Source organism: Danio rerio, chromosome 1 (assembly GCF_049306965.1).
Source record: "Danio rerio strain Tuebingen ecotype United States chromosome 1, GRCz12tu, whole genome shotgun sequence".
Lineage (NCBI taxonomy): Eukaryota > Metazoa > Chordata > Actinopteri > Cypriniformes > Danionidae > Danio > Danio rerio.
The window spans coordinates 58047393-58063480 of NC_133176.1; the positions used below are offsets into that span (position 1 = coordinate 58047393).

The 16088-nt window shown below is 38.5% G+C and overlaps 1 protein-coding gene across 6 annotated transcripts in view; it reads right to left on the bottom strand.

The window, feature by feature from the left end:
* wu:fj19g03 overlaps positions 1 to 16088 on the bottom strand; it is a 72390-nt gene that overhangs the window by 25342 nt on the left and 30960 nt on the right. The window contains exon 2 of one of the 6 annotated variants that reach the window (XM_073906430.1): positions 11934 to 12318. The exons of 4 other annotated variants lie outside the window; for them this stretch is intronic. The gene's annotated coding sequence lies outside the window, so the exon portion shown is untranslated. Of the gene's footprint in view, positions 1 to 2983; positions 3043 to 11933; positions 12319 to 16088 lie in introns of those variants that run through there. One more of the 6 variants, XM_073906440.1, reaches the window with a different exon arrangement.

Genomic DNA, 16088 nt, shown 5'->3' on the forward strand with positions numbered 1-16088 from the left:
TCCTAATCATTTAGTACAGGGGTGGCCAACTCTGTTCCTGGAAAGCCAAAAGATCAAATCATTATTAAACAGCTAAATAACTATTGATGTACCAATTGGACTGTGGATCTCAGAAGAAGTTTGTAACTGTATACCATTGGAGATGATCACCTATTCTTTGAGAGGAAAGGATGAAGTATTTAAAAAGATTTGGAATCCATTTTTGAACTACATTAAAACGGTACCACTTGATTTGATTTGACAAAATGTTTTTGTTTCTACTGGCTTATACTGTAGCTCCTCCTTTTTTATTTATTTATTTAATTTAATTTTACTTGTTCATTTTATATATTGTGTATGTTTTAATTTAGTTTGTTTGCTGTTTGTTTTGATGTTCTGTATTGTTAATTCTTGAAAAAGCGAAATAAAAATATATAATCAAAAAAAAAAAAACAGCTAAATAACTTTCTAAGTCGGCCTTTCTCTTTTGTATGTTGTAGCACTGTAATTATACCATAGTAATATTGTGATCTCCCATTTGCAACAGAGAAATACTGGGAGATATCTCTGTAGACTGATGGCATTTCATGTCATTCAGCTTTATAATTTTAAAATGTGAGCAAAATCACCTGTTTTGTCTTGACTTTAGACATTACTCTAGAGAATCATTCAAACACTAGCTCAGATATGTTTGCGGCCGGAAGTTAACGAGAATTATTTCTATTATTTATTAAATTTCTCATTTGTTGTATTTTATTAACGTCTACCCCCACCCCAACACTAAACCCAACCATCATAGTCATGTAAAAACAGTTGTTGTACCGAGTATTAGTTATGTTATCTATTAAATTACCCAATAAAAATGTATTTTTTTAACGCCTACCCCCACCCCAACCCTAAACCCAACCCTCACAGTACTGTATAAAAATTAATTATTGTAATACATTGTCATAAAAAATACTGCTTTATTAATGTGCATATTGCAGTTCAGGCCGGCCGCATATCCAATCTAGACTTTACCCTCAGGGGTGGCCAACCCTGTTCCCGGAGAGCCACCTTCCTGCAGATTTCAGTTGCTACCCATATCAAACACACCTGAACCAATTAATTAGGACCTGAACACGTGATAATTACAGTCAGGTGTGTTTGACATGGGTTGCAACTGAAATCTGCAGGAGGGTGGCTCTCAAGTTAGTGTCTAATTCATACAAATTTGTATGAGTTCAGTCGTACAAAAATGCACAATTTTAAAAAGGAGGCATGGCACCCAACCTCGCCCCTAAACCCCACTGTCATTGGGGGATGAGCAAATTGTACTAAACTTTATGAATGAGATTGTACGAATTTATCTGATTTAGCCACACTGTAAAAAAATCCGTAATTTTACAATAAAAATACGTAAAATAACAGCCGTTAAATTACAGAAATTTACCGTAGAACAACAGACATTAAATTACAGAAATTTCCTAAAATTTGAACTTCTGTAATTTAATTTATTGTACTGTAATTTAATTTAATGTAATTTTTCTGTCGTTATTTTCCTTTTTTTTTTTGACACCCCAGCAGCTGGAAAAAAAACAAGGAAAATTACAGATTTTTTTTTTACAGTGCACCAAATCAAAAAGTTATAGTATTATATTATTATATTATACTAAGAACTGCAATCACGGCAAAGACAAAATAAATATTTATTAGAAACTATTACGTTCAAAAATGTGTTAAAAAAAAGTTGCTTCATGGAAAATATTGGAAAAAATCATTTAAATTTCGCAGGAGGCCGAAATTAAGTCTGTAAATGTTCGTCTCATCTTCTCTTGACCTCATTTTTCTTTCATCCACAAACTCTCTCATTTCCACTCGTCTTTTATTTCCTCCCATCGCCATTTTCCTGTTCATTTGCTCTTTCTCTTCCTCTTTCTACAAAGCGGTCAATCAGTTTTGCTTTTCATCCTTTTTTCTCGGCGTACTCATTAAAATGTAAATGGATTTGATTGTAGTGTGCTAAACACCAACTGACTCGCAGCCTTAATGATTTACATGAGAAAAGACGAGAAATGGGAGTCAACAAAGGTGGGAAACCAGAGATATGACTTTATTTTGTTTGAACGATTGTTCCTGCTCTTCTGTCATTATCATTATATGCTTGTCGTGAAATTGTTCTTCCGCTTCTTCTTCTTCTTTGTTCTTTTTGCACCTTGACATGCAAATCAAAGTCAGATTAGTTCCACTTCCTCTGTCGCAAAACAAACCGCAATTAAGCAGACATCTAAGTGAATATTTCAGGCAGGTGTTTCACATTAATAGAGAAATCACAAATCGACACAATAAAGAATATGCAAATCTGACGATAATGAAGTGTTATTACATTTTGCACCTGTTCCAAGGCTGTCATGAACACGCTCAGTGGATTAAACATAATAATGTTGTAAATAACATTCAGTTTTCATTGCATAATACTTCCATGTACAGTTAGGGGACTTAAAGCTATTCATTTTGTTATGGCTGCATGTGTGTTTTTTACTTTCAAAGTGAGTGTGAACTATCCCTGAAAGAACCAAACCGCCTTTGATTTTATTTTAATCTTCCTTTTCTCTAAACAACCACATGCATCTAGTACATCAAGTTATTCTTTGGAGACTATAATTATTTTATTTTCTAGCATAACCCCTGCCAATCCTACACAACCCACCCCACTGGGATCAAACCGGCATTATTCTGCTTAAGAGCCAGTTGCTCTAATGGTCTGTTCACATCAGACGCAATACGCGCAGATAAATTGCGCAATTTGTGCGTGAATAGACGCATGCACATTTTGAGTTTACGCGCTTCATTCGCATGTCAAATTCCAACACAGGCTCATTCTGAAAACGTAGTCCCGTGGACATTTTTGGAGACCACTAATTATGTAGCCGCAGGTAAATATGACTGCGTTTAATTTTTTTAAGCGAACGCTACAGGACGGTATGATGCTATTCCTTTTCGTATTTACCAGCTGACCGCTTACCTCAGTGTGGAGGGCTTTCGCCCCAACCAGTTTGTCCGGATAGCTTGTCGTGTACTTGACTTGAGACTTGAGACGCAGAGAGGAGTTGATCACGATGACTGGGTTCGAGTACAGGGAAGAGCGGTTCCAGAAATCAGGTGAGACAAAAACAGAATCCAAAAAAACAGGTGAGTAACAGGGTGAGGTAAAATGCAAAAATGTGGTAAAAATCAGATGAGGGCTTTTCTTTTTCTGGACGGCTTTTTAAGCCGATCGGCCATTCATTCAGTTGGTCGACAGCGGCCTCTGGTGGCTTTACGCGAGAACAGCACAGGCGCGAACAGCAGTCGCTAAAGAAATCTGCGATGCGAAAAAGCGCACACAGCAGCCTTTCGTGGATTTGCGAAAACAAACACTGCCAAAATATGTACATCCCGGGATGTATTTTGTGGTCTCCAGAAACGGTCACAAGACTACGTTTTCAGAATTAGCCAGGGTTGTCAAAATCATTTCACAATAGACGCAGATTCGCGTCATGGGCGGTACTTCCGTCTGCCCGGTGACTCTAGCTTCATTGCTAAATCCCTAACAGATTATATTCAGAGAGTACCTGTGCTTTAGGAAGCCTGAAAAACAGCGTATATTTGTTCGGTGCCATGTCCGAGTCCACTAAATCCTTTCAGAGGTGCACCCAGCTCTGTGAGTTCATCAACCCTTTTAGAAACTGTATTTGGATGATGTCGAGCCCAGTTTGATGAGCTGTTGTCCATTGTTGGCAAAAGGATTTTCCCCTCGGGACACCAACAACAGGCACTAGGTAATAATCACACCCATACTAGAGCAAGCTTGATTGGTTTACACAGTGTGAATGTCCACTGAAGTCTCAAACTTGAGCAATTCACGCATTAAGCGCATCAAACCCACAAAACACTCAAGTCGCGTTGCTTCATTCCTGTGAATAGCGTCGTTTGCGCAAACCACCCCGCAGGATGTCTATTTGTGTCTTTGCATTGACTTAACATGTAAATCACTCACGCTTGACGATTCATCTATCTCTAGTGTAAACGCAGCTTAAGGAGGCTGTTGACCATGGTCACTAGCGTCTCTCACTAGAGCACCTTATAGAGGTTAGAGGAGTGAGGTTTACCTGCACAGCACTTCACTAGCTGGCCTCTGTTACACTTAGCCCCCTAAACGTCACTCCCATCCGGGTCACGGCACCAATGTGACCCACGTTGGCCCTACACCACCTAACCCACTCTGAGCTGGGACCGAACTCTCCGCATGGAAGTCGGTAGCTCAAACAAGGAGTCTAAAGACTATACCCTCTGTAACAATGGGTTATCTTTAGAGGTCAGTGGAGTGAGGATTACCTGCTTAGCACTTCACTAGCTTGCCTGTTACACTAGCTAAAAAAAAGAAATGAGCTGAAGTGGAATTTTGCTTGTGTATTTGTATCATTCACAAAAAAAATGCATGAATCACAAAATACAGGAATGTACTAATGATGTTTTTATACAGTCTGTGCTAAAACATGCTAATAAAGTGCTAGCACAATGCTAATTCATGTAAATGTAGTTACAACCCAAATAACGATAGTAACGTGTTAAAGCAAGTAGCATATGTTTATTCTTTCTTTCATTGTTTCTTACAGCTTCCGAAAGATTTTAAGTGAAGTTTAATTTTAAACCAATTTCGAGAGGAGCATGTGCTCATGATTGACCCAGCTGGTCCACATTAGCTAATTATGATCCTCCAATCAAAGGATCCCAAATCACTATATATATCCTCATTTCCTTTCTACAACTATCTTCGTCTGGAAGAATCCCCCCTCCTCCCCTTCTTCCTGCTTTATCCAGAATGGGCGGCACGGTGGCCCAGTGACTAGCACTGTTGCCTCACAGCAAGAATACCAATGGTGTTGGGTCCTCGCTGAGCCATCTAGTATTTCTGTGTGGAGTTTACATGTTCTCCCCGTGTCCGTGTGGGTTTCCCCTGGGTTTCCCGGTTTTCTCCCACCCTCCAAATGTGCTCTATATTATAGATAAAACAAGCCTAAACCTTTTTTATAATGTCTTACTCTCAGGAAGTTCGCCTTGGCCTCAGCAGCGGGGGGGATGTTTGAGATAGACCTGAGCTCAATCTCCACTCGCCCTGCAAAAGGGGGGGGGGGGAGTCCTGGGCTCGAGGATCCCTTGAGCTCAGGGCTCTCTCCCGGGACAGCATGCCAAACAAGCTATGTATAAATCATGAGCTAAGTGTGAACTCTTGAAAGTATTTTTGAATTGAAATGAGTTGAAGTTGTATTTTGTTTGTTTTGTGTATTTGTGTCTGTGTTAATGTGAAACTTTTTATGCGGACATTTTATCGCCCTGGAAGGAGAGATCTTGTAATAATAATAATAAGTTTCAGCAGAACAGCAGAATTCTCCTCCATTTGCCATTTGAGATGCACAGATGACCGATCATTAGTGCTCATTTCCAGGACTTTTTTTATGGTGACGCTGCAATCTGCTGGGGTTTGTTCTGTGCGTCACACAAATCGTGAGCGTTCCTGCAGTGGCTTTGATCTAGTCGTGCTCTGACTGGCTGAAAACACACTGCCTAAAAAAGTTGCAGGGGGATTGCTTTTCTTAAAGCAACTCTTTCTGAACTTGAGTGCATATTTAATTTTTTCTTTAATGCATGCTGTCGACATGAGGCTATTGCTGATGTCAAAAATGAGATCAGAACAGAAACAAATCCATGAAATTCAGCATCATGTAAATATGCATAATTCATAATTCCATCATGCAATATTAAACCCTAGCTTACTACTCTGATTATGTTAGCTTGAGAAAGCAATTGTGCAGATCTGTATATTTCATTCATTCATTTTCCTTTGGCTTAGTCTCTATTTTAGAGGTCACCACAGCAGAATGAACTGACAACTATTCCAGCATATGTTTTACACAGTGGATGCCCTTCCAGCTGCAACCCAGTACTGAGAAACACCCATAAACAATCATTCACATACACTATGACCAATTTAGTTTACTATAGCACATGTGTTTGGACTGTTGGGGAAACCGCAGCACCCGGAGCAAACCCATGCCAACACGGGGAGAACATCCAAACTCAGATATGCCAACTGACCCAGCCAGGACTCGAACCAGTGAACTTCTTGCTGTGAGTAGACAGCTATTTCTTTTCAAGCCATGACATTGTAAACTACACAAATTCTTACATGCCTGCACTCTCAAAACGTTCAACATGTGAGCAATATGCTAATTGACAGCAACATGATGTTTGTTAATAGTTTTCATATTTCGGTATTCACGTTTTTTTGCTTATTTATGAGCCTTTTAAGTGTGCTCTGTTGACTTTTATAGTGGAAAATTCAACTCTGCAGTATAACAAAGTGACTTTTATTGACATTTTAGTGGTTTAAGATTAATATATTGTATGAGTAATAATATATAGAGTCCGCTAAATAATATAAAAAGTATTTGGCAGTTCACTACCAGGTTTTTGTTCTGTGATTTACAAAACAAGCCCAGACAATATATCACACCAAACTTAAAAAAGGCCAACGACAGTCATTTCTTCAAAACGTTTCATCATCAATGTCCCATAATACCCTTCAAAGGATAATAAAATGTATAGCATGATGTAAATATGCACAATTCATAATTCCATCATGCAATATTATATCTCAGCTTAGGTCAACTACTCTGATTATGTCGAGAAAGCAATCGTGCAGATCTGTACAGTATATTCCATTTGTTCATTTTCCTTTGGCTTAGTCTCTAATTCAAAGGTCGCCACAGTGGAACGAACCGCCAACTATTCCAGCATATGGTCCCTTCTTCAAACTTTTTGGGTGTTACAGTGTAGCTAATATGTAGATTAGATTTACATTAGACAAATACTATTATTTATTCTTAGTTTTAATAATTTATTTACTGTTTTGTCATTCATTTTCAGTGTAAAATTATTATGTTTAAATGTCAAAAACCTTTTTTCACTTACTTTTATGTCCAAAGAGAAATGGACTATTGATTGTTTTTATTATTATGTTGAGCTTTGTTATTTGGTTACTGAGCAGCAATAACTAACACTTTAAATTATCCGGAGCTTTCATGTGATTTTCTAAACTAGTAGTGTTTTGAAATGAATGAATGCATAATAATCTGGAAAACTGTGAAACCTTAGACTATAATCGTACATCCAAAATCTATCCAGGGGTGTCAAACTCAATTCCTGGAGGGCCGAAGCCCTGCACAGTTTGGTTCCAACCCTGCTCCAACACACTTACCTGTAGGTTTCAAACAAGCCTGAAGGACTCAAGTAGTTTGATCAGGTGTGTTTAATTAGGGTTGGAACTAAACTGTGCAGAGCTGCGGCCCTTTTGGAATTGAGATTGACACCTGTGCTATAACCGTTGCATCCCTAGAACTGAAAAACAAGGTAAAAAGCAAGGTATTTTGGTCATTTTCTAGTATAAATATCAATCTTAAATCAAGATACGTTAATAAGAAGCAAAACAAATGAAGTCTTGAGTGCTGAAAAATGTATTATAATTACTACCAATGGAGTAAGAGAAATGTACGTGTTTTCCTTTTGAATTAAGTGTGATTTTCCTTACCCATTTGCATATATTTATTTTCGAATGAAGCAAAAAAGTCAACACAAAATGAACAAAGACTCAAGGCTGATTAAATAATGTATAAATCATCAATAATAAAGGCATATTTAGGGATTTAGGTCATCAGTGCTGATTGGAATCCATTTAGATGTGAATGTGAAACCACAAAAAGTCCAAGTAGAGACATATAAATATGTGTGTTTGACTGTGAGAAAGGGCTCTGTTTTCCGACATCTCCCCAACCACCACATAAACCTCAATTAGATTCAAAACTTCTTTCTCTGGAGCATCGGAAAAGCTGAAACATAAAGTCTTGCATACGCTTATAGCCCGTCTGCGCTGCAAACCCAAAAAAGGTAAGGATTGATTATAATACAGAATGACACTGGTGTACATTCCAGTCATGCGGACTTGATCAAGATCTCTACTGAGAGTTAAAATATGCCTCCGCTGGATGTAAAAACGCTGCCGGGACTAAATGCGTTCGGTCCGTGAGATCTGCGGTTTCGCCGAGTCTCCCATAAACACTGTGGTGTGGACGTAATGAAGCAAAACAGACTACAAAAATAAATGGTTTTCCTCCAACGCTGGCCATCCTTCATGTTTTTATGCAGCTCTGCCTGGGAATAAACGGAGTGGTTGTCAATACGCAGGCCTGATTTTTTGTGTGTATGGATGTGGTTTGATATTAAACACATGTATTGTGATCTGCACTGATTCACAGACACTGACCTTCGCTGAGGATCTGAAAAACGCTCGGCTGATGATAAATAGCACTGATTCAGGACTGTGTGAAAGATGGTGTGTGACTGGCCTTTATATGTAAAGAATTGATGAGGTCTTGATTTATTGTTTTCCTGACAAATCACGATTTTCAAACCACCTCATCCTTTCTGTCTGCTTAAACGCGTGACAATAAAACACTGTTTAAACGTAAAAGGCTAGTTCACACAAAACTGAAAATTGGCTCACTGTTTACATTCTTTCAAATGGTTCCAAACCTGTATGAGGTTTTTTATTATGTTGAACACAAAAGAAGATATTCTGAGGAATGCTGAAAATCTCTAACCACTGACTTACGTCGCAGGAATTCTATGGAAGTCAATGGTAACCGGTTTACAGCTTTCTTTAGGATACAATTTTCAATTTTGGGTGAACTATCCCTTTAAGATTTATGTATTGAAGAGCAAATAAAAGTTTTATTCATTTCTATAGATGGATGGATAGAAAGATTGTATGATAGAAAAAACGGCAGATAAAGCAACAGATAGAACGATTGGATCAGATGGAATAATAGTATGGTAGATAAAATTAAAGATAGAACAACAGATGGATAGAACGTCAAATCCACGGACAGACAGAACAATAGTACGATTGATAAACGATGGATTGATGGAAAGAACAATAGTATGAAATGAAGAGAGCAATGGATGGATGAGTGATGGACAGAACGTTGGATGGATGAATGAATGAATAATAGAAAGATGGACAGATGAATGATGGATAAAACGATTGACAGATACGCAATGGCTAGAAAGATAATAGATGAATGGATGAATGATGAATAGAACAACGGACGGATGAACGATGGCTAGAATGATGATAGATGAATGATGGGCGGATGAATGATGGAAGAATGATAAATGAATGATGAATAAGAGAACGGACAGATGAGCGAGGGATAGAATGATATACAGATGAGTGACATCAGATGAACAAAGGACGGATGAATGAATACTATTAGAAAGATGGACGGATGAATAGCGGATAGAACAATGGATAGATAGATGAACGATAGATAGAACTATGGACTGGTGAACGAGGTATAGAACAATGGATGAATGAATGATGGATAGAACAATGGATAGATGAACGATAGATAGAACTGTGGACTGGTGAACGAGGTATATAACGATAGATGGATGAATGATGGATAGAATGATGGATGATGAATGAATGACTAATAGAATAATGGACGGATAAATGATGGATAGAACAACGGACTCATGAGCAAAGAATGGAATGATGGAGAGATTAATGATGTCGAGAACAATGGTGGATGAATGACGGATAGAACGATGGATGGACTAATGATGTATAGAACAACGGACAGATGAATGACGGATAGAACGATGGTCAGATGAACGATGGCTAGAATGTTGATCGATGAATGATGAATAGAACAACGGACAGACGAATGACGGACGAAACGATGGACAGATGAATAAATACTAATAGAAAGATGGACGGATGAATGACGGATAGAAAGATGGTTGGATGAATAATGGATAGAACAATAGCTAGAACTGGAATGGTGAACGAGGTTTAGAACAATGGATGGACGAATGATGGATAGAACGATGAATGGATGAATGATGGATGGTGAATGAATGACTAATAGAACGGTGGACAGAAGAATGATGGATAGAACGATGGAGAAATGAATCACGGATAGAAAGATGGAGGGATGAATGATGGACAGAATGAAGGAATAGATGAACAAGGGAAAAAATGGACAGATGAATAACAGATAGAAAGATGAACGGATGAATGACAGATAGAACAATGGATAGATAACGATGGATAGAACTATAGACTGGTGAGTGAGGTATAGAACAATGAATGGATGAATGATGGATAGAACTATGAATAGATGAATGATGGATAGAACTATGAATGGATGATGAATGAATGACAAATAGAATGGTAGACAGATGAATGATGGATAGAACGATGGAGGGATGAATCACGGATAGAAGGATGGAGGGTTGAATGATGGATAGAACAAGACAGATAAACAAGGGATAGAACAATGGACAGATGAATGACAGAACAATGAACAGATGAATGATGGATAGAATAAGGAACAGATAAACAATATATATTATAGAAGGATAGACAGACAGATAAAATAACAAAACGGCAAAGAGAACGATGGATGGATGGATGGATGGATGGATGGATGGATAGATAGATGATCAAACTAAGGGGAAGATGTATAGCAGAAGTTGTTCATGGCTTCTCTTTTCATCATTTTTTCAGTCTTTCTTAGTGATCTTGATTTCTGTCCAACATTAACAGCTGCTGTCTGAGACCTGCGGCTCCTGAACTAGCAGGAAGCGGGAGTGAAACTGGAAAGAGAAATATTGAAACAGTGGACTGTGTGTGTGTGTGTGTGTGTCAGATAAGAAGGATCTCCCTCTGACTGGTGTCCGCCAGAGACGGAGGATACGCTTCACTTCTGGACTGACGTCAATGAGTAATAGTGAAGAAATCTTCAGCGGGCTGAAAAGATGATTTCAGTGGTCGCTGACAAAGGGGAGGATGTTTTTACCCCGTCACGATAACACTATCATTTTCTACTGACTTCAGCTGCGGCATGTTAAAAGGGTTTGTTGCAATAAAGTCCACAGATTGGACAGGATGTGATGCTATACCGTCGGGATGGAAAATACAAATAAATAATGTATCACACAAAATAAAAATACCACACTGAAAAATATAGAATACTCTATAGTGTTTTTAAAGCGTACTATAGCAGACATCTCAAGTCTCCCAAAAGTTTCAAGAGTGTCCTGCAAATGCATACCTCTCTCCACCAAATCCCTCCTCGTCACATTGTGTTGACGGAAAATGTGAGCAAAAATGGCGTCAGCCAGGCCCGTGCAGAGACTGTCCAAAGGGCATGTGCACATGTGCAGGATAAATTTTTTGAAGGGGGGGGGGGGGGGGGGGGTTGTTGTTGTTGTCGTCGTTGTTGCACGCCGTACTGAAGAACGATGTTGTCGCACGCGTACTGTAAAGCGGGGTGGGGGGAGGATAGTAAGTGCGCGTACTCAAGAGCGGTGTTGTCGCGCGCCTACTGAAGGGCGGTATGTGTCGCGGGGGCACTTTGAATGGGTGATGCATTGCCGGACTGCATTGTGGATCCGTCTAGCTCAACTTTTCAAGCGCCGACGGAAGCGTCAGCCAATCAGATCGCTGTATGCATGCAAATACACCAGATCAGACAGTGGCCTATTGCTGACTGAATTTCATTGGCTGACGCTTCTATGACGATCGCTTCAGCCCCAACTTCAGACACGCCTTCAGTCAATCGTTGACGCTGAAGCCCCGTGTGAATGGGGCGTTAAGGCTTGAAACTCCAGGGCTGAAAAGGAGTCCCACTCCGGCCCTGGCATCATCTGAATAATAATTTTTTTAATAACATGCGAATATGCGTGTCAGGTCTGTGACCCCCTTAAGGATGAAGTATGCTTAAGTTTTGTGGATCAGTGACTGCAGGACAACAACATCACGCTGGATGCCAACATTATCTGCACAAAAGCTAAAAAGCTTTATTTACCTCTTGCTGACAGCGATGACTGTTTGCACCGGAAAGCAGGTCTTGATCTTTGGTTTCGTTCTATAATACAGCGAGCTCTACTTTGCTCTAAATTGACGCTTTCCATGTGGATCTCTACAGTATAGACCTGCTTGTTTTCTTCAGATTCGGACTGATGGGAATACAGAATTCCAGAAAGACTGAGGCCTTCCCACATTTTTTTCCACCACACGTGGTTAGGAGTCTTACTGTGTTTTGGGTTTCCGTGATTCCCATGTTTCAGTAGCTGCTGACACCAGGAAGATCATCATTGGGGAATCCAGTGGATCTGATAGACCCCAGAGAACACTGAAACCCACGGCAAGGTCATGAGACAGTACATGACCTGTCCTGCTTATTTTTAGCACTGAACAAATGCAGAGACACAATTAGAAAAAAAAGTAAACAGAGGGACTCATTGATAACATTCATATGCTGTTTACTGTAGTAGGACAAACTGTTTATCTTCATGTCTGCTGTACAGTCTGATAGACAATAACATTACACTGATGTAAAGCAGAATATATTATAGTAAAACAAACTTGGGTTCGGTTGTGTTGAATATATTCTGCCTTCATCCACACTCTGAAAAATGCTGGGCTGTTGTAACCAACACAGGCTCATTCTGAAAACGTAGCCCTATATACATTTCTGGAGATTGTGAATTATCTGGCCAAAGATTTGTATGGCTGCGTTTCGTCTTTAAAATGAAGGCTACGGGGCGGTGTGACACCATTCCATTCCGCGCTTACCAACTGACCGCTTACCTCCATGTGGACGGCATTCCCGCTGTTTGTCCAGTGGCTCGCTCGTTTTTGAATGGTTTCAGAAAGCAGGTAAAACAAAAAAATTAAATAAAGTAAATAACAGGGTGAGAATATGGTAAAATCAGAAAATGTGGTAAAAATCAGGCCGTGAGGGCTTTTCTTTTTTTAGTTTGCTTTAAAAAAAACACTGTCATTTGGGTTTAGGGAAGGAGGAGAGGAGAATCAGTCAGTTGGTCAGTCAGTTAGTTGACAGCGGCCTCTGGTGGATTTAAGAGAGAACAGCAGGCATGAATGGCACTTCTGAGAAAAATTTGACATCTTAAAAAGCGTAACCAGCGGCCTTTGGTGCATTCGTGAAAACAAAAATTGCAAAAAAAAAAAAAAAAAAAAAAAAAAAACGTAGCTCCTGGAACATTTTTGGGGCTCTCCAGAAATGTATATAGGGCTACTTTTTCAGAATGAGCCTGGGTTGGTTGTAATAGAGATCTGCGCGGGACTAAATTTTGAATCCCGCTCCTGCCAGGTTTTAGCCCGAACCCAACCGATCCTGCTTATATTCAGCATTTGTTGTCCCGCTGCCTGAACCGCCCTGTTTTCTACCTGTCGCGCCCGTTCCCGCTAACGGGTGGGGGGGGAACAAAACCGAAAACCACCCAGCTATACAGAGTCCAGACAGCCTATAACAAGCTGTCTGTATAAACACACACACACACACATAAGCACCAAGCAAGTGACACACACACAGACAGCATTACGCTCTCTCTCATTCACACACACACACACATACAGCACACAGCACAAAGCTCTCTCTCTCATTCGCACACACACACACACACACACACACACACACACACACACACACACACACACACACACACACACACACAGACACTCAAACACACACACACATAGCAACAAATAAGCTAAACACAGCATCATGCTGTCTCATTCACACACATACATACACATGCTCGCTCGTTTGGGAGTCTGAAGCAATATTGTTAGACCACCTGCTCCCATCCAAAATGACACTAGTTACAGACCGCTCCCGTGCTTTAATCGGAAATTGTTCAGGAATGCAGACCTCTAGGTTGTAACACATTGTTGGGTCAAACACAAAGTTTTATTCAATTAATTTGACATTTTTTAACCCAAAGAGTAGGTTCCTCCACATTCAACCCACTGTTGGGTTACAATCCAGTATTTTTTAGAGTACATATGATGTTTCATTTCATATCTTAGGAATTTGTGTTTGGTTATAAATAATTATACTATTACTAAATACATAATACATAATAATAAAGAAAATAAATGTATTTATTATATTCACTAATCTCTCAGTACATTTGAAATTGAGCAACATTTTTTGATTAATTATATTCTACTTAGAAAATGCTGGGTTGTTTTTCACACAATGATTTAGTAAGTGATAATTATAAGTGAAGTACTGTCATAATTCTGAGCATTTTAAAAAATAAAAAATGTTTTGGCATCCGGAGCAGCATTTTGAGCTCCGTCTGGGTCAGTTGGCACTTTTATGTGTTTCCCAATGTTGGGTCGTGGCTAGAAGGGCATCTGCTGCGTAAAACATGTGCTGGATCAGTTGGCTGTTTATTCCGCTGTGGCGACCCCAAATTATTAAAGGGACTAAGCCAAAAGAAAATGAATGAATGAATGTTTGTGCCTCCTGTGAATATGTGAAATACACAAGTTCATTGTTTATTTATTGTAGATGAAATAAAACTGTGTTTTAGTGTTGTTTGGATCCCAAAGTTCTTGTAATAAAATAAAATTTTATATTAATTTTAAATAATATTATCTAACTAACAAGTCTCAGGCTAAAAACACTTGGATTTCCAGGCCAAATTTCAGTAAAATATGGACAAAATCAGCAGCTGGTTATTATAGCAAAATGTATAGGACCAAATTTAAATGTTTAGGGTTATTTTATCATATTTTATTTAGTTTGTGTTGAAAAACCCAACACTCCCATCCAACCACCCAACTTAAAAAATAATTTAGGTAATTGTTTTGGATGAGAATATTCCATATAATAATTCTAGGTGTCCATCTACCTATGTCCTACTATAATCATGACTATATTTCAGGGGCATATTTTGACTTTTACTCTCAGATTATTTTTAGCACAAAAAAAGAGAATCTATAGATGTGTTTAAAAATAGGATCCATTCAAAAGTGTATTACACTTTTAATAAATAAACAAATTTGACTTAAGATACACACATTGCATTTTTAGTCATATTTTTGCTTGGGAGTACTCAAAACATTTTAAAAAATTGTTTTTATAAAATTATTTGCTTAAACGACACAATTCTTACGTTTTTTGGAGACAACTTAATTTTTTATGTTCAATCCACTTAACAGATTTGTGCTGGGACAACTAAAGCAATCATGTGGATTTTTTTACAGTTTAATTACTGTAAATAATTACATTTTCCTTTTAATTATGACCTAGTATAATTTTGACAACATGTTAGACCCACAATTGTGTCTTAAACTCAATTTTCTTTTAGCATGACAGAAAGACACTTTGAATGTATTCGCATGTTTAAAAATAAACACAGAGACTCTCAGAGAGACTCATTGATAACATTCATGCGCTGTTTACAGTAGTAAGGCAAACTGTTTATCTACACGTCTGCAATACAAACTGCCACTATCAGTCCAGAGCTTTATCAGAGCCGAGGACAGATTAATGACATGTAAAAATAAGCATGTGTGTGAGTGTGTCACTCAGCTAATGGCTTCTTAAGATGGTGTGTTTGTGACATGCTCACTGAACTGTGCTGAATTTGTTCTGATGGGTCTCTGGCGTCAAGATCATGTCAAGCGCTTTTACATATGCGGTGAACTCATATGGAAAATTTACAGTCAATATTTCCAGGAAATTGTCTTTTACACGTCAACCGGAAACATGTTATTTAAGTAAACAGTTTGGCAAGATGCAATTATAACCTGTTAAGCTGGAATTCAATATTAAAAAAACTAAAATTTAATTAGTAGAGGCGGCACGACTATCGATTTCTGTTTGTCAATTACTCTATTTCAAGCAATGAAAAAACTATAATCATTTATATAATCTGTTGGACTTAAACCTTAATTTTGAAACTCATATTAAAAAACTTGCTACCATACTGAGATTCAATCTAAGAAATTTTAAACATATTAGAGATTCTCTGACGTATGAGGCCTCTGGTATTTATTTAAATACTATGATTGTTCCACGTTTGTTGTACTGTATAACGAGCTGGTCTCAGGCATGTAAATCATCTTTAACACCGCTGGAATCAGTATACAAGAGAGCACTTAAAATTCATGATAAAAAGCCTCGGTTGTACCATCACTGCAA